The sequence below is a fragment of the Manacus vitellinus genome, unplaced genomic scaffold, assembly GCF_001715985.3.
Source record: "Manacus vitellinus isolate BGI_N305 unplaced genomic scaffold, ASM171598v3 scaffold_3_pilon, whole genome shotgun sequence".
In the NCBI taxonomy this organism is placed as follows: domain Eukaryota; kingdom Metazoa; phylum Chordata; class Aves; order Passeriformes; family Pipridae; genus Manacus; species Manacus vitellinus.
Genome location: NW_021940535.1, coordinates 4,263,292 through 4,283,205, shown reverse-complemented (window position 1 = coordinate 4,283,205; position 19,914 = coordinate 4,263,292). Strand labels below are relative to the sequence as shown.

Here is a 19,914-nt window from a genome sequence, read left to right as displayed (position 1 = left end):
ACTGCCACTTTTATGGAATCTAACAAAGACACTGAAGCAGCTGGGTGCTTCCCATCATTTCCATTCCAGAGATCCCTCTAAGTGGCTCCCCCTCACAATGACACTGTCCCTGACAGATATAGGTCCTTGCAGGACTCAACATCTCTTCTCTTACTTTGATGAGTTAAAACAGGGGCTTGGAGAGGTCAATACAGCTGTAAATGTCAGTTATCGACGGCCCCACTTTTCATCACCCTGGCAGTCATCACCATGGACACCACCTTACGGTCCTTGGCCAAACAGCCCAGGCAGGGCAGAAGTGACACTTATGACTTGTTAGCAGAAGCTAGCCCTGTTCTTATCCTGAGCCATTATTCACCTTCTGATCTCCACAGACCTAGCAACATGCCAACTGTGCTGCATGCTCAAATGACTGCAGGTAAATGTTGCCCTTGGCAGTTTTACAAGACTGCTTCATTCCCGTGGAACAGGGATGAGAACCTGATAGACCACAGTGTGAAGCGACTGCAACCTGTTTTCTCTCACTCTGAATGCACTGGCACATGGACAAGGCCAGAGACACAGGACAGTATTCATCACATCTCACACCTGTGAGGGCAAATGCCATCCAGTCATTCACTTCCAAATGCTGCCTCCTTAGACTGCCTACTGAGAGAGCTATGCTTGTAGGAGTAGCACAGTTAACAAGACTCAGGGTAAAGACACGAAGAACCAAAAACACGTGCCTTTTTTAGTGCTGTGAAATGCATCGACATGAGAAATTAGATTGTACCAGAGACAAGGTCCTGAGAGGAAACTGCAGAGTGATTCTCCACATTGGTTGTCCCACACTGAGAAAACAATGTGAGTTCCTGTACATGTCAGTCAAAGAAAGACAATTCTTTCAGGTAGAAGAGAGTGCAGCAAATCACTGGATTATTCCTACTTTTTCCTACTTATTCCCTCTTCTTGTGCTGCCAGGTCGCCACAGAGAAGGCCTCTCAGAAATTCCCAGCCAGGTTAGTCAAACAGTTTGCCTATCATCTCAGTAATCTGCAGTCTCCTTACTTCATGAAGTCAAGAATACAGTCACAGGTATTAGCCTGCACAATCTCTGTTTACTGATATCCATAGTGTCTTGATCGCAGCTGATTTGATGCAAATGCCTTATTTCTAAAAGTTATCACTTCAATACACATTCTCTTTCCAAAGTTTATTTTTCATCCATCTTCATGACACAATATTGTTGATGATCATAATAAATCTTCTTCTCAATTTATATAGAATTGATTCATAAACAAATGCCATCTGTCTATTCATTAGTCATGGCTAGGCTTCGGGAACGAAGATTTGGGAAGGGCTCTACCCACGTTTGTTGCAAGTGCGCTGGTGGCTAAAAAGGCCAATACGAGACAGACACGTCCGACTGCAAAAGGCACAGCAGAAAGACTCCTTAGATGGTATATTCTGCAAGGCACGAATCTTTCTGCATTGTCTTTTCTCCTCAAGAGTGATCCTGCATGCTTTCTCAAAGGCATCAGCAGATTTATAGATGGTGTGTCTCCAGACCTCCCGACTGGAGGCCAGAGTAGACCATTTATGTTGATCAATATGGCCAAGGCTGAGATGTTGTTTCAGGGAGTCCTTGTATCTTCTCTTCAGGACTCCTCTGATGCGGCAGCCAGTGGCAAGTTCACCATAAAGCAGGATCTTAGGGAGGGCGGTGGTCCTTCATCCTTAAGACATGTCCTGCCCAACACAGCTGTGTTCTCAGTAACATGGCCTCAATACTTGTGACTGCTGCTTGTTCTAGAACAGATGTATTGGTCACATAATCTGACCAGTGGATGTTTAGGATCGTACAGAGGCAGCATTGATGGAAGCGTTCTAGGAGTTGCAGGTGGTGGCGGTAGATGACCCATGATTCAGATCCATATAAGAGAGTAGACAGTACTATGGCTCTATAAACACTGATCTTTGTACTTTTCTTCAAGTGTTTATTTCACCAAACTCTTTTATGAAGCTTTCTGAAGGCACTGTATGCCTTTGCCAACCTGTTGTCTATCTCTCCGTCAATCTTACCATCCAAGGAGATGAGGCTACCAAGGTAATTAAACTGCTGGACTGATTTGAGCTCTGATTGGCCAATGGTGATATGGGGATGATGGAAGACTTCCTGAGGTGCAGGTTGATAGAGAACTTCTGTCTTCTCTAAGCTGACTTCCAGCCCAAAGAGCTCAGCAGCGTCTGCAAAGCAGGATGTTAAACGCTGCGGAGCTGCTTCTGTGTGGGTGACAAGGGCGGCGTCATCAGCATAAAGCAGCTCCCGGACAAGATGGTTTAAAGTCTTGATGTGGGCCTTCAGTCGTCTTAGGTTGAAAAGGCTTCCATCAGTACAGTATCGAATGTAGATACCGTCCTGATCATCGAGGTCTGCCGTGGCCCTTTGGAACATCATGCTGAAAAAGACTGTGAATAGAGTTGGTGCGAGAACACAGCCTTGTTTCACACCATTCTTTATTAGAAAGGGCTCAGAAAGTGCATTGCCATATCTGACTTGGCTGTGCTGATCCTCATGGAGTGAGATAATCATTTTAAGGAACTTGGGGGGACAACCTACGTGTTCCAAAATCTGCCACAGACCTTTTCTGCTCACAGTATCGAAAGCCTTGGTGAGGTCAACAAAGGTTACATAAAGACCTTTGTTCTGTTCCCTACATTTCTCTTGCAGTTGTCTGAGAACACCATGTCTGTGGTACTCCTGTTGGCTCTGAAACCACATTGGCTTTCAGGTAGAATTCCTTCTGCTATAGCGGGTATTAGTCTGTTCAAGAGTATTCTTGCCAGGATTTTGCCAGCAATGGAGAGCAGAGTGATACCACGGTAATTTGAACAGTCTGATTTAATTCCTTTCTTCTTACATAAGGTGATGATGACTGTATCATGGAGATCTGATGGTAGTTCGCCTAGTTCCCAACAGTGCAGTACAAATTCGTGAAATTTAGCACATAGTGCAAGGCCCCCATGTTTCCAGACTTCAGGTGGAATTCCATCAAACCCAGCTGCCTTGCCGATTTTCACCTGCTGTATGGCTATTCATTAGTAACACAGATTCATTTGTATTTGGCTGCTGATCTCAGTTTCATTTAAAAGTATGGATATATCTCACTGATGCCATTATACAGATGAGGCAACAAAGGCATAGAATGCTCTAAACTAGACCTCTCAAAGGTAACTTAATTGCTAAGAAATTATATACACTTGAGACTATGCATCCATGGGGTTTGATTCTGTCTACGCAGGCCAGTGGTAGAGGGTGGATTAAAACTCAGGTATTCCGAACGCAGCGCCCTGCCTGGTGAGCCACAGGATTATTATTCCACTATTTTCTTCTGCTTTACTGTGTGACTTAATAAAATTCATAAGTTTTATCTCTGGCCTGCTCTACTCCACTACAGAAACAGATTGCACTTAACATCATATATTTTTGCAGTTTCATTATCTCTTCAGGCCTTGAAACAAATGTGAAGTTGGATCTATTAATCCTTACAGGACCTGGACTTGAAGCAGGGGGTGTGTGTTAGATTCTGTCCGCCTGTGTTTGCAGGTCTTCTTTTTTGTGGTTTTTTTTTTTTTCCCTCAGTGACTGTAACTTTTAAATTGGTGTTTTGAGTTCTGAGGAGGTTGTGAGGACTTAAATTGTTGGCACAGGAGAATTGCAAGGATATAATGTCTATAATAAAGCATCCCATTTATCTACTGATGCCTGTGTTTTTTGAATTATAAAGCACTTAGGGATGTACAGACAATCAGACAGCTGAGCTAGCTAAACATTCTCAAACTTATTATTCTGCATAAATACTGGGATAGATAACAGAATGAACCATCCCAGCACGCTAGTTTTAACTCTGGATTCATTTTAGTATAAAGATAAGCTGTGGAGAGAAGGAGAAAATATTTTTGACATTTACATGTTGCTTGAATCCTGAATGCCAGCCTTGTACAGACTGTTCTATTTTAGCAATAAAATTGGAGTAGCTGGAAGAACAAATGCCCCCTGCTTTACAAGCAGCTTGTTTCAGACATCACCAATAGGGACCTCTGAAGGTATTTCGGTAGTTTTGAGTCTACATGCTTTCCAATCTGCCATAGCTTTTGAACAGAACAAAAAGTACTTCCAACTCAAGCACAGAGATATGATTCCTGTTTTGGTGAACAATGAAGAAGGGAAGGGAAAAAAATAAAGCATTAAATTATGAAGTCTGGCATTACCAGACCTATTTGACTTTCATCTGGGAAAGAGACATTATGTCATGAATGCTAGAGACAGGCCTTATCTTTTTGTTGGACAAAAATCCTTAAATACCTTTAAACCTTTCAGTCTCAACTAGATTGGCCTATTTGAAAGAAGGAAAAAAATTCTGAAAGCAACTAATGCTGCAATAAATTAGCCTCAGCAGCATATCCACATATGCAGAGACTGATCATCTTAAAGAAGCAAAGCAAACGCTGCAGGCTTTAGCCCTCTTGTATAAATCCCCTTGCAATTCATTTTGACTTTCCTCCTCTTTCCTTGTTGAGTCCTGGGAGATGTTATGAGTAAGTAAAAGCTGGTGTCCTCCTAATCACCCTTCAACTCTTCCCATCTGATCAGTTTTAATGGTCTTGAAGTGCAGTGCTAGTCATAACTGTTCTCCACAGAAGCTACCCAATTGACTGCTCCTCTGAATAGTTTTCCTAAAGAAGAGGAAGCTATATGGAGTCTGCTAAGAAGGATTTTTTACATGTATAAATGTATATAATAATACACATACATTGTGGTTTCTCTTTATGCAGAGCAGTCATCAAGTCTGTAAAAACTTTAAGGGATAATATCTCAGGTGAGAGGCATGACTGGCTCAGGAACTACATTTGCTTGCCTGTTTACTCTCTCACTTAGGGTTGAGGTCACCTGCCCTCCTTTTAACTAATCAGAGGAGACAGTAGTAATCAAAGTACAGTATCAGTGCTCCGAGGATGTCTTTCCTGCATAGCCTCTCTCTGTGTTCATCTGCAAATCTTGCAAAGTAATGTAGGCATATACAACCAGAAGAAAAGAACAGGGGAGAAGGTTTGGTCTGAGATCCAGCTAAAGGAAAAAATATATTGCTGAATCTCATACATTACCTGGAAAAACAGGTGTAATATTTTTTGAGGAATTTCCCATGTGTGACAAGAAAAAAACACTAGTTCATTAAATGGTAGCCCTTCACAGGAAAATTCAATGGATGTCCTAGCACAGATGTAAAGTGCAAAAAGTAGGTGAAAGTGCTTATTTTTCGAAAAAGTAAATCAGCCTGCTGACTGCTCATTGTCCTTAAGGGACTATCCATAAGAGAACATGCCAGTCTGTGCAGAGTTATTCATTTCGCTCTCTGAAACTTCCTCTACTAGATACCTTTGTTAGGCTCTGATAAACAGTATTAAATAGTTGTCAGGTCCTGCCTTAGAGATCAGTGCACTTTAGCATTGACTGAAACTATTCCTGTGGAGTTGACTCTTAAAAAGAGCTTTATACTGTGGATGAGAGGTTTGTATCTGAAGGAAAGACCAGTGAAAGCAAGCCAGAGTTCAGGGATAGAAAGCACATCTGACTTGTTTTCCTCTTTTCTAGTTTTACAGTGGGCTGGTAGTTTGCCTTACCTTGCAGACTCTTGCACATCTTGAAAGGATTTAAAGAATACCAGTATCAGCCTGTTCTCTCAAAACTGATTTCTCTTTGCAATGCTACTGTTGTGATGAATCATGCATTAGTGTGATTAGCAGAGAGAGGTACAATTGCTTTTTTGCAGCAGTGGCTGGCAAAGGATTGCCTGGAAGCCCAGATGTGACAGAGATGGGAAAAGCACCTTGTGGATATGAAGAGAATGGAGAAATGGAAAACAGGAGGAAGAACACTAGTAACTGAACACTACTGGGAACTGGTACCTGAATGAGATGGACCTTCCCTCTGAGCAAGTGTGGCTATTCTCATGCATAAGAAGCTGTTTATCAGCAACTATTTGTACCAGATGGTACTCCTCAAGCACAAATTAAAAAAATAATTACAGAGACACTGACAGATACTGAAGAAGAAAAATAAGCTATCCCGGAGAAGGTCTGATAATTTTACCAGGCAATAGGAAAGTGCTTGTCAAAATTGAAAAGAAGAGGAATGGGGAGACAGAGTAGAAAAATAGATAATTAAGAGTAGGAGACCACAGGCCAATTGCATGGCCGTTCCCACATGGTCTCCTTTCTTGGGAGGGACAGCAAGCTGCTTCTTCCTAATGCTGGCTGTTCTTAACCTGCTTGAAGAATGAGATGCTGAGATGATACCAGGCTCCTAAAAGCCTTTGAAATTCACATTCTCCATGGAGAGAGCAGAAAACTTTTAAATGACACAAAAGTGAAAAAAAGCATTTTCTATTTCTATAGTGTAAACAACAGTAATCTTTCGATGTCTTCAATATCTTTTCCTTGTTCCCCAATAATCTCGTTTCTCTCATTGGCAAGTACAAATGCTTCCAACGCTCCTGAATTTCTATCAGTCTTTGTGGCCTAAAACTGTAATCTCTTATAGGTGGCAGGGTAGCTTATGTGAAAGGTCCAAAGCAAAGGTTTAGTGCTTGAAGCATCCAAATCAAAGGAGCACCTCCAGTCATTGGGGTAATCATAGAATCATGGAATGGTTTGGATTAGAAGGGACCTTAAAGGTCATTTAGATCATTTCAACCCCCATGCTATGGGCAGGGACACCTTCCACTAGACCAGGTTGCTCAGAGTCCCATCCAACCTGGCCTCATCCCAGGGATGAGGCATCTACAGCTTCTCTGGGCAACCTGTTTCAGAGCGTCACCACCCCACAGTAGAGAATTTCTTCCTAATATCCAATCTAAACCTGCCCTCTTGCAGTTTGAAGCCATTCGCCTTGTCCTAAACATGTGGTCCAGCCTCACCCAACACTGAAGTCACTTAAATCATGTTGACCTGAGTGTGAATCTCAGACTAACAGCATGGACTGAGTAGCTGACGTGTTGGTCCCACTTCCCTCCCGTTTGACGGGAAACCCTGACAGAGAATCATAGAAGCATTAGGCTGGGAAAGACTCCGGAGGTCATCGAGCCCGACCACTGACGCAACTCGCTCTGTCTTTATCCAAACGACCCTAGAACGAGACCTCGCCTCTCGCCCAGTCCGGCCCCAGGATGTCTGGGTGCAGGGCACGATCGAGAAGGCGACGCGGCGGCTCCGTGCGGGGCTCGGCGGACCCTCTCGGCCGCTCGGTGCCTGCTGCCGGGACAGCGGAGGGAGGGACGGCAAGGGGAGACAACGGGAGAGAGTAAAGGAGGGAGGGAGAGGCGCTCCTCTGCCGCCCTCTGCTGCGGGGCCCCGCTCCGCTCCCTCCGAGCGCCTGGGAAAGCGGCGGTCCAGGGACAGCTCCGTGCTTTCAGGCGAGGGGAGCGCCGCTGGGAACGCTTGGTACGAGGAGATGGCCGCCCCTGTCTCTGATGGATGGGACAGGGGTACCTACAGGGAAAAAGGCTGGCCCAAGAGGTGGAGACACATTACAGACACGCCCTGGGGGATCAAAACTTGACCCCCGCGCTTCCAGAGCAAACTTAAATTTAGCAGGTGCTGTCCATTTTTTAGGTAAAGGTGATTAACGTCGCGGTTAAGAGTGCGTAAGTTAGCAGAAACTACGTACTTAACAAGTTTTGTGATAACACCTAAATAACTTTAATTGAAACTTAAGCTGCACCTACAAATGCCGCATTACTCTGCGAGGCCTCGGAGACAAGGGCACAGAGGCGGCACCAGCGCGGTGCGGAGGCAGGTGGCGGAGCCCCCACCCGCGGGGACAGCAAAGGCACAGCAAGCCAGGCTGACACCCGGCACGGCTTTTCCCGCATCCCGAGCACAGCCGGCGCCGTGGGATGGCGGCCGCACACGGGCTGCACACGAGGGGCTGACGAGTCAGGGCACAGTCCTTGTTTTCATTCAGTTTCCAGGGGCAAAGAGCTGTTGGGAGGGCTTTTATTCCGAGTGAACAGTCAGCAGAGCACCACGGGTGTCCGCCGTGTAGCTGCACCTCACGGCCTCCTCAAGCGCGGCTTTACTGAGGTCGGCACCAGTCCGGTGCCCAGGGAGGGCGGGTTCTCCCTCTCTCCCACCGCTCCTGCCCTCCCCTTTATTCTCCCTCTCACTCCTTCGCTCCTTTCTATTCCCTCTCCCCCGCTCGCGCGCGCACAGGCGCTAACCCCGCCCTCTCAGCGGAGGCTCCCATAGGCCGCCGCGCTGCCAATCACGAGGGGCGGGGTTAGCGCCTTCTCCGCAACCGCCGCTGAATCCACCGCCGAGTAACGATCGCGGCGACGATCGATTCTCTCGGCTTGCCTTTCCAACCACCCCTTCCGTCACACGCACCATCCCAATCCCGATCCCGCTGCAGGGGATGTAGGAGAGACGCGCGGCCGCAGGTACCGGGCAGCGCCGCCGCCACGTCCCCGGGCGCCGCCTACCGCCTGCAAGGGCGGGCGCAGCCGCGTGGCTTCAGGCGCTCCTCGGGACACCGGGACGGGGCACCGCACTCCCCGTGCGCCCCAGCCCGGCCCGCCTCGCTCTCCGTGCCTTTACTGTGTGCCTTCCCGCGCCCCGGGGCCATGGAGGCACGCGTTCAACGCCGCTGGAATGCCTCCTGCCCGCCGGTACGGTACTCCCGCCCCGCCAGCACCGGGGGGCGAGCGAGGGGCGGGGCGGCCCCGGTGGCGGGCGGTGCTACCGGGGCTGGGCGGGGTGGGGGCTGCGCTGTGCCCCACCCAGCCTGTGCCTCCCTCCACTGCTGCCTGGGCTGTGCTTCTCAGTCGGGGTGTGCCTCCTGTTCCGGCTCTGCCTCCCGTCCTGCCTCTGCCCCCCACCCCGGCTCCGGCCGGGTGCCGCCTCTGCCGCCCCCTCGGTGTGTGCTCGGTGTGCAAGCACCGTGGTGTCTCTGCCCGCAAGCACCGTGGTGTCTCTGCCCTGCCCTGCCCTGCTTAGGCTGCTTTCTTTTCAATACAGCAATTTGTTACCGTGTTGGAATCAGAGATTTGTGTTTAAAGCCCCCAACCCCCGCTGGAGTTAAAGATTTGTGTTTAAAGCCCCCCAGCCCCTCCGAGTTCAGTCGTTCCCTCCCGCTTGCTCGCCGCCGTTTCTCTCGGCTCGGCGGGGCAGAGCGCCCCGGTGAATCCTGTCTTATCTCCTGTTTGTCTGCTGGCCTGGCTTTCTCCACGTGCCCTTGGCTCCCTGGCCCTGCCTGTGTGCTCTGTCCCGGAGACACCTGTGTGCCCCGCTTGCCTCTTCCGCACAGCAACGCTTTGGGGGTTTTCTTTGGTTTTCCCAAGCTGTCCTCCAGTGCTCTGCTTTTGGTACTATTTTTGAGACCTGAGAGGTGATCCTTATTAATATATATAATTAACATCCTTACCTGTCTAAAGCATGGAGCACACGAAACAAGCACTGACTATCTAAGTGGCTCGTATGCTGTTTGGAATAGGCACCTCTTCTTCACTATGTGTTTGCAGTGTCTAATTCAGTAGGGGCCAATTTGTTATTCAATGATAGCATTATAAATAGTAAATATTTTTATCTTTCTATAACATGATTTTAAAGCTGCTTAAAAATCATTTGGGCATAGCAGCTGAATTCTAACTTACACTGCTCTTTTCTGCTCTGTTCTGGCACACAGACCAGCTGCCACAGTGAGGTGTATGTTGTTATTTACTAGTAAGATCTGTAGGAAAGGCAGAGTTTAACAGGATGTACACTTTTAACAATTCAATACATTTTTATAGCTGGCAGTTTAAGAGCATGTTTAAACTCATCCCAGTATGTTTTTTAAATCATATTTTTCTCTGATTCTTAAAAACTTCTTCAGGATATGTTCAAAGCCAGTAACAGAGCTGTACTCAATGTATTCCTGCCAGAAATGTATATTTGATACTGCGTGCATGTGTATTTTGAGATGCACTGTTGCTTTGGATGGAAAGAGGGAATGAATATGGAGGTGAGATTTTAATGGGTTCATTTTGATTCATTGCAATGTGATGTCCTCTTGTTTGAAATGAGGAATAAGTGCTTGCTAAGTATGTAATAAGGCAAGACAAAAAGGTTCCTTAAGAATGTAAAGCTACAAAGTTGATAAGAGAATTGGATAACCTCACTTATGAAGACAGGCTGATAAAGTTGGGGCTGTTCAGGCTGGAGAAGAGAAGGTTGTATGGCGACCTCATAACAACTTTCCAGTATCTGAATGGGGCCTACAGGGAAGTTGAAGTGTGACTCTTTGTTAGGAACTGTAGTGATAGAACAGGCAGTAATGGGTACAGATTGAAAGAGGGGAAATTTTGGTTGGATTTCAGGAATAAATTCTTTGCTATGAGGGTGGTGACACATTGCAACAGATTGCCCAGGAAGGTTGTGGATGCCCCAACCCTGGCAGTGTTCAAAGCCAGGTTGGATAAGGCCTTGAGCAACATGGTCTAGTGGGAGGTGCCCCTGCCCATGGCAGGGGGATTGGGACTAGATAATTTTTAAGGTCCATTTCAACCCCTTAACATCATTCTATGAATTTATCCCTGTGGAATTATAGGCATCGTTGTTTACATTCTAAGATAGTTGCTATTGATAGATGTTGTATAATGTTAGGGCTACCAGATGTTCTTAGTTTCCAGGAGTTGCCTGTCTGGTTGGTTTTTTTGTGTGTGTTTTTGTTTTGTTTTGGGTTTTTGTTTGTTTGTTTGTTTTTTCTCTTTGGTTATGTCTGGTTGGATTTGAAGATCTGGGATGTTTGTTCACAGTTTTCTGGTGACCCTCAGCCCTCTCACACCAGAGGCTTCAGCTGGAGGTAAAGAAGCCCACTTCTTCCAAAGAAATGTCTGATACATGTGTACAAATCAGTTGGTTATACAGGATGTTGTGCCTATGAAATACACAGTGATGTTGTATCTGGATCCTTGTCGTCATTACATTCATTACGAAAATAACCTATTGGCTTAGCCTGCTCAAAGTATTCAAGGCTGAGCAGATTTATTTGGCAATTCCACAGTTTAAACTGTGGTATCCCCCTAGCCAAATTCAGAAATAAGATTTTCAAAATTGGGTAGGTAAAATAAGCCTCCTGATTTCTTCTGGAGGAAGTACCTACCAGTAGTTCCTCCATCTGTTTGCTTCAATGGGATACATATTTAAAGGCCCAAATAATGTAAAGCTAATCAATGTAGAACATGGCACTGCTTAGAGGCTAGATGTGAGCTTACAAAATAAACCCTTGTGAGGCCATTGGAGCACTATCGACCTTGCCCCTTTCCTAAAAATACTATAAATAATATGATGTATGGCAATGTATATAATGTTTCTGCTTGCTTTCTAAAAGCCCTATGTAAACATAGTGGTACATTATGGTGGGGAGCTTGTGAAAGATTTGTCAGCTATTTTTGGAGATTATTAACTTTGTTTCTCTTCTTTGAAGGTGTTCATAAATTATATTTATACTGAATAGAATAAAACATAGGTTTTGAAACACAACATTAGGTACCTGCATTGGAATTTCAGGGCCAGTGTGCTTTGGTAATTTTAGGCAGTGTAGTTAGAGCGCGTTCTTAGATTGTACGTCTCCCTATATAGCACCTGATTGAAGTCCAAGTAGTGGATATTTGAGAACTGCTGTGCTAACTAGTATGCTCAGGGATTTCAAACATTATTCAGTCAAACAGCTGGAGCACTGTTGAAAATCACCATGCTACAGTCAGAACGCTGTGCTGTGAGCTTTTGAGCTGTGTTGATTTGCTTAATGTAGTTCAGAATGTGTAATGAGGTAGAATTTAAAGTGGGATTGAGCTCTAAATTTGTGTCTTGCGTGCTGAAACAAGTATATTTTCTTTTCCTCATGAAATGAAACCGTTAAAAGGTTCACAGAAGTCCACCATAGAGTCTTGTACGCTGTGGGGAAGGGGTCAGGCAGACACTTCACAGGGTGAAGCTGTTGTAGAAGGCTCATCATGATGTCACACTATGGCCCTTGAATTCATGACAAGAATAGCTTTGTTTGTTCTGGAGCATCCTTTGATAGGCTCGACATTTCCTTCCCGCTGTTTATCCCCTTTTCTTGCACTGTCATTGCCTCCTGCTGCTTGTCCCAGACTGTGCTGCAGGCACTTCTGCAGAGAGACAAGTGGTTTTAATTTATTATTTTAATACCATGAACTTCAGGAGCTGAGTGTGCTGTGCTTGTGACTGCTTAACAGTGGAAGTACTGCAGCATCCTCTAATAAGGTTGCCCCTGAATACCACTTGAGATTTTGAGAAGAGGAGAGTGCCAGTTTGCTAAGCTGTATTTTCTCACAGGGAATGTTTTACATTGCCTTTCATAATATGGCCTGGATTTTCACTCATCTCTGGATGTGATTAATGATTGGCCTTGCACAGTCCTTAAAGTGCTGCTCATTATTGGTTTTATCAAGTGGAGTGATGCAGAAGGAGATATCTGCCTCAGTTTATAATCCAACAGCTTCTGATATGTGTGTCTAGCCTTGTTGAGGTGCAGGGGCGGCAAAGAAGCAGCAAATCTGGTCCTTCTGCTCTTTTCTGTTCCTTGCTGTCAGTGAGAGTTTGTTTCCCAGTTCCCGCTTCTCCATGCTCCAAGTCAAATGCTCTCCTGAACTACGCTGTATTGACAGCTAGTGGTTAAGACTTGGTTTGCTTGGTTTGCTGAGAAGTGGGGGGCTATCTTCATCTCACTGAAGCAAGGTCATCTTTATGCCATGAGAGACAGAGCAACAACAAATAGGACAAAGACAAAGAATTATGGGGAAAATATATAGTTGTCTCTTTGTTCAAAGGGACTATAAAATTCTGCATTGAATTTAAAGCAAAGAGAACAAGAGGAGGCAACAATAAGCTGTGGATGCTCTTCCATCATTCTGCAAGCTTGATTGTGTCTTGCTTTACTGTTTGTCTTCTCTTGGAAATGTTACTGACTGGAAACGGTTTACCTCTGAAAGGATTGTATCACCACATTCCTTTTAAATGCCTGGGGCTTGAACTTCTTCCTTTATGTTCCACTTTATCTGACACTAAGGATTGAAAGTTATTCTGTGAAACAGTGGCATGTTTACCATTCAGTGAATGACCTCCAGCCTGGTACAAGTGCCAATGACTGTTTAAATGCCCCTTCACTAGAGCTCTATGTGGTCTCTATGATGCATTATCTTGCAATCTAATAAACAAAATTCTGTGGTAGAAATCGAGACAGTCATGGGGTTAGGAAGTCAGTCTGATGGTCTCTGTTAGCTCTTGAATATCAAAGGCATATGGAAAGGGTGTGGGGTCCCAAACTATTGGATAGTGCTGTAATTTTACTGGGTTTGTGACACTGCTGTTGATCAAACTGGTGAAGTTTTCAGGTGAATCAGATTATTGAAAAGCTATTATTGAGTTCACCAAAGCCAAAAAATATTAGCAGAGGTGGAGTTCCTTGATGAAATTAGGAAGCACTTCCATATGGCTGTTATACTCTTCTGTCTTTTTTAATTGAAACACATTTAAAATGCCTTTTTTTTTATGTGGATGTTGCTGACCTGCTCCTGCTCTTTGTTTCATGTAAGAAGCAACATTGTTCATTTGGTCTAGTCACCTGGGATGCTTTAGTTTGTTTTTGAAGTAGCTGTTAATACTCAGCCTTGGACCCTGCTGCTTGCTAATCTGCTGTGCTGGGTCAGCATTTGTTCTGTAAGCATTAGTGAAGTATTACAGATGGCATTTAGTAGTCATGATCCTTGTTAACTTCGCCACTTTCTGTTAGATCTTTGCTTTCACACACTGATAACTTTTGAAGTTCTTTATCTTCCTTTTTTTTAATGCTTTGTATGCAAGTGTGTTATTTAAAAGGGGGCAACAAGGCATCTTTAACCATTTGAGCTAATAGGAAAAGTATATTTACTTATATTTACTTATCACAGAATCAGCTAGGTTGGAAAAGATGTCTGAGATCATAGAGTCAACCTATGTCCAAACACCACCTGATCAACTAGACCATGGCACGAAGTGCCACATCCAGTCTTTTCTTAAACACCTCCAGGGATGGTGACTCCACCACCTTCCAATATCTAATCACCCTTTTTGTGAAGAATTTTTTCCTAATGTCTAACCTAAACCTCCTCTGGTGTGGATTTAGACTATGTCCTCTTATTTTTGTACACACACACACACACACACAAAGCCCCCTTTAGAAATACGTTGACTTCAAAGCCAGTTTCTCTTTATGTGGATGATGGGTTCTCATCTTGTGGACAGTCAATTAACTGATAGTTCCATATCTTGCAGTCACTAATTGGGCATAGCTGGCTCCCTTTTGGATGGAAGTATGATGGTGGAGGGGACTGAGGTGATCTCAAAAAAACCAAAAAACAAACAAACAAAAAAATCCCACCCACCAAAAAAAAGCCCAACCAACCAACCAACCAAACAAAAAGAACCCCAAACCAACAAAAAAAGCCCAACCCAAAGCACTCCAGACTATAAGAGCAAGGGTGATGTTACTGGAGCTTCTGAGACAAAAACTCACATTCATTACTGCTTGCACAGATAGTAAAACACTTTGATGAATTCCTTTTGGAAGGCCTTGTTATTTTCCATCAGTTGAGGCTTTCAAGAGTAGCTTGCAGTGAGTTCTGTGAGATAGAGCCTTAAAGCTAGGAAATACACTAGCTGACCTTCTGTAGTATCTTTTTTCTTCCTCTTTTTTTTTTTTTTTGTTTTCTTTTTATCCTGTGATTTAATATCAGATAAGGAGGTGGGAAATACACTTATTCCCATCTTCAAAATGCTCATGTCATTTATATCCAATTAAATGTGTACAGGACTGCTAGAAATCATTTAAACTTTTTAGTGTTTAAAGAGCAAAATATTAATTTTAAGAAGGTACAGGAAGTCAGGGAGAATAGTGGACTTTCAAGTTTTGTTTTTCCTCTGCTGTATTCACTGGTATGTCTCTGGTCACCTCTTAAGAGGTTGCAGTAGTTTCACAGCAACTGTATCATTATGCTGTATCTCAAATATGTGTATATACATATATATATATATATAACTTAGTTTTTACTTTCTGGGAGTGAAAAACAGAAGAGACTTTTTTCCTGTTTGCAAGGTTCATCCAAGTCTGATTTATGGAGAAATTGAATATGAAGCACAGAAATGAGGCACTTTTATTTACACAGGAGAAAACATAACACATGTAGGTTTCAAACCTTTCAAGATCCAAAATAAAAAATCCCAGGCATCCTTGTGGATTTGCTTTAAGTTTAGACATCATAAGATATTAATCAGAGCTTGATCTATGTAAAAAATAGCAGCATCGAAAGTAAAACCTAAAATCAAAGTCTTAAAGAAAGGAAGAAAAAAAATAAACAAAAAAACCCCAACATGCCAAGTAAAGAAACCAACTGAAAACTAAGAACCAAGTTAAAGGCTTAGCAGCTTCTCTTCATTAGTCAGTTCTCATCAGCTTTCACTTCTAGTGAGTTTTTGATTTGGGTGTAACCTCAGGGATTAGGACCTTTATCAACAGCACCATCAACTTTGTCTGGGGAGGTTACTAGCTAGATAACAGATTTGTCTCTGTGTGACATAAAAATAACCTATGCCAGTCTCAACGTACTGTTGTTGAAAAATATGGATTAAAAGAGGGGAGGGGCGATGCTTCTCTTCCTCCCCCCCCCAAAAAAAAAATCAAAAATCCCCGAACTGATAGATAAACCAACAAATCCCAAAACCAACCCACAAAGAAACAAAAATTCCAACAACCATTAGTAGATCTTACCCAGTACAAAACGGAGTAAATCAACAGGAGAGAATTCTGATGTATACACCTGCTTGTAGTTAAGGTATAGAGCATTCCCTATCTCTGATCTCTACAGAGTGAGGGGAATTTGCAGTGTGTCCAGCAAGACTAAATAATCTTATCAGTTGCCAAATAATTGCAAAATTTAAAAGAAGTGACTATCCATTGTCCCTTCCACCGAAGTGACTGTACCTGATCACAGTGCAGTATAAACAGTTCTTAAGATTTTTGGCTTACATCTTTCTGTAAATTATAGCTGTGGTGGATTACATGTGAGTAATTTGTGGAAACAGCTTCTCTGTTCCATCTAACTGTGACCTTAAACATGAGGAATATGATTAACAGTGTTTTTATAGTATGGCCTTTGTAAAATTAAAAAGAGAATTGAGAATTTAAAGTTGTTAAAGGAACATTCTGTTAGTTAAATTTTACATAGAGGGTACACATAGTAGCTTTTGGATTGCCTTAAATTAAATCTATTGCTGTATATCCAGTAGCAGTTGGAGCTGCTGGAAGGCTTTTCCTGTAATTTCCTAGCTTTGAATTTTATTTTGAATGGCAGCTGAATTTTCTCAGTGCTTGTGCTGATTCTTTGTGGCTTATGTTGATGGATTGTCTGCCAGCCTTCCTCTCTGGCAGGACAGGAGCTGGAGGGATGCATGTGTTTATCAGGCCAATTGAAATAAATGGGAAGCTGGCCAGTGAATTCAGTAGGAGCAGAACCTGTCCCCTCACAATTTATTTTATAGTTGTGACTGCTGGTATGGGTTCTGTTTGTTTTATTTATTGTTTTGTCTTACTGTAGCTCTTCTTTTCTGGTCTATTCTTTCCTCCCAAATTATCTGGTCAGCACTGACCCTGGGCAACACAACAATAAGAGAGTTGTTAAGAAATATTCATACGTACGGTTTTTGACTAAATTGTTCAGTGTCTTCGGTGCAAAAGGAAAATATGTTGATGTCACAAAATACCGGGGCCTCAAGAATTCATCATCTGGAAAAGCTTTGACTTCTGTGACAGTGTCATTAAGGGTGTCTGTGGACTTGCTTGGTGCAGACACAGCAAGGGCTGTCAGGAGATGCATTCTTTCTTTCTTTCTTTCTTTCTTTTTTTTTTTTTTTTTTTTGCGTTCAGCTTTCATAGCAGAAGGGCCCTGGTATGTCAGTGAAATCTCTGTGTGTATGTATTTGTGAAATTTATTTGCTTTTATACATAGACCTGATTTAGGTGCCGTAAGCAAAGCATCGACATACAGACCAGACCTAAGTATAGGCCAAAGCTCTAGTTGCTCAGAATGAGTTAAAAGGCTGTTGGTTTGAAACCACACCTGGGCAGTTGTTCAGCAGATGGTGTGACTTAAATCACTTGAAACTTTCCTGAGGTTGATATGTGTCACAGAGCAGCTATGCAAAGAGAGTCAATCTCCAGGTGCTCCATTTTGAGACTTTGCACTCTTGATGAGAGTTTACGGGGGAAATCCTGGAGGGTGAGGTGAAGTTTCTACTAGGAAGTTTGACCTGTGTATCAGTAATGCTTACAAGGTACCAGGATCTTTGCTTTAAATGTAACTGGCAGCCTCTCATCATCATGACTAGGCTTCTCGAAGGAAGATTTAGGAAGACAGCCTCTAATGCAGATACTTTAAGGCAAGTAACACTTTCACTTCAGGAAATGAGTGCTCTGCAAGCTGTGGAGGGTAAAAGCACAGCCTTGTGAGTGTAGCGTTCCACTATACGGCTGTTTCCCTCTTCAGTTTAATAATCATCTAAGCAGTGTTTTGCCATCCTGTGAATCCAAAAGAGAAAACATACTAAGGAGGGCAGCTTGAGAGTCAAACAGCTAAAGATCTGCCAGTTGGACACCTGGACTGCCAGAAGAACTGGTGCAGTGGCTTCACTGCTGCTGATACAGCAAGAACAGCTCTTGGGCAATGTGTCAACACCTTATTTCGTAATGAGTCAAGCTGGGTATGCCGGAGGTGATTAAGCTCTGATATGAAAGTGTGCGTCTCCATATTGCCATTTCCTGCTATGAATGAAAAATTTACCTTTCAAGTTTCTTAAAGAAAAGCTTGATTTATTCTTTACTTAAAAAAAAATAAAATAGAAAGAAGAAAAGGGGGCAATACTAGGAAACTTTTGTGAAGGGCAAGTTAATGTTTGGCTGTCTGGACTTTTGACAGCAGTGTTCTTGAAAGGTGGTGCTGCAAGACTGCCTCAGACTGATTTAAGGACTCCACTCTTGTGAGACCCCACCTGGAGTACTGTGTCCAGCTCTGGAGACCCAGCATAAAGACATGGACTTGCTGGAGGACCACAAAGATGATCGGGGGCCTGGAGTTCCTCTGCTATGCAGACAGGCTGAAAGAGCTGGGGTTGTTCAGCCTGGAGAAGAGAAGGCTCTGGGGAGGCCTTAGAGCAGCCTTCCAGTACCTCAAGGGGACCTACAAGAAAACTGGAGAGGAACTTTTGCCGAGAGCATGTGATAGAACAAGTGGAATGGCTTTAAACTGAAAGAGAGTAGGTTTAGTTTAGGTATTGGGAAGAAGTTCTTTACTGTGGGGGTGAAGAGGCTCTGAAACAGGTTGCCCAGAGAAGCTGTGGGTGCCCCATTCCTGGCAGTGTTCAGGGTCTGGTTGAAAGGGGCTTTGAGCAACCTGGTCTAGTGGATGGTGTCCCTGCCCATGGCAGGGCGTTTGGAACTAGAATATCTTTAAGGTCTGTTCCAACCCAAATCATTCTACAACTCTATGATATGACTTTCACTTGGTTCAAAGTAGAATGGTATTATCTGCAGTTCTATCTTCTTAGGATGCTGGTATATTCCTGCTGTTATTCAGAGTGCTTTTCTATTAGCTCTGCTTTCTTTGCACAGAATTCACTGTGGGATCGACATTTAGTACTGTATGCACAGGCTTTGAGCCTTTCTAATGACTTTGGTAACTGTGAACAGAGAATTTGGATGGTCATTTGTAACTGTGGGAAATAAAATCACTGAGATCAGATGTTCTTCCTTGAACTGACTTGTTGTAAGGTTTTCACTTGGAAACTCAATTTCTGAGTTCCATGTGCCTCTGTTTGCACTACTGTTCTTATGTACTGGTCACTAGTGCTGCTGCTGCTGTATTACCTTAATCATAGTAAGGAGTTTGGTCACTTGAGCATGTGGAAAAAATTCATTTCTCTTAGTCTACTATCCTGTCATAAGTTAAATTTTACTGCCAACAAACCTTTTTAAGTCAGTAGGAAACTAGATCTACTGTGTAATGTTTTGCTTTGTCTTCCGAGACCATGTTTGTTTTATTTGTTTCTCTTCACACTCTCAGCTGCCATAGTTCTGTTGACAAACCCCTAGAGTAGGCCCGATTACACAGAGAGCACAGCAGTTGTCACTTGGGAGGAGCAACAGCAGCACTAGACGAAAATAAAATACCTTCTTTTAGAGTATGCTACACCTCCATGAGGAGGATTTTCTGACAGTGACGTGGACAGAGCGTGTTGTAACATGCACATGCTCTGCATGTCTCCTTTCACAGAAGCAGGCTGTTTTCTCCTGCTGATGAGATGTGCAGTTTGTGTGAAATTATCAGTCAGTGTCTGGCATCCCCAGAGAGGTCAGGGAGTGATGCGAGCTGGGTTGTGGCCTTGCGGTACCACTCAGTGGAGATGGCCATATGGTGTGGGAGAGGGGGTGCTTCAAAGGGGTGGCTCAACAGATGTTTGATAGCATACTTGTTGCCAAAATCTTCAAGTGTCAGCTAGCTCCAGTAAGGTAGTGTTAGACCTGTCCCAGGGGTGCAGTTAAGGAGCAATGCTCTTTAGATAACACATAGTATAATTTATTATTTGCATTGGTATTGCAGTAGCTATATTTTGTCAGGCAGACAAAGGTATGACAAGACACAAAGGGTGGACGTTGAAAGCAAAAAAATTCATACCTGAATCAGGTACAGGTTTTTAACATGGAGAAGAATAACCAACCATTTGAATACTGTACCTAGAGAAACACAGAGTCTACATCAGTGTAAGTCAGTTTCAAGTCATACT

The 19,914-nt window shown here is 43.7% G+C and overlaps 1 long non-coding RNA gene across 1 annotated transcript in view; it reads left to right on the top strand.

Moving 5' to 3' along the window:
* The first annotated feature begins 8,666 nt into the window (after window positions 1-8,666).
* LOC108640247 overlaps window positions 8,667-19,914 on the top strand; it is a 57,717-nt gene continuing 46,469 nt past the window's right edge. Inside the window, exon 1 of the long non-coding RNA XR_001921040.2 lies at window positions 8,667-8,705. This is a non-coding gene — a long non-coding RNA (uncharacterized LOC108640247). The remainder of the gene's footprint in view (window positions 8,706-19,914) is intronic.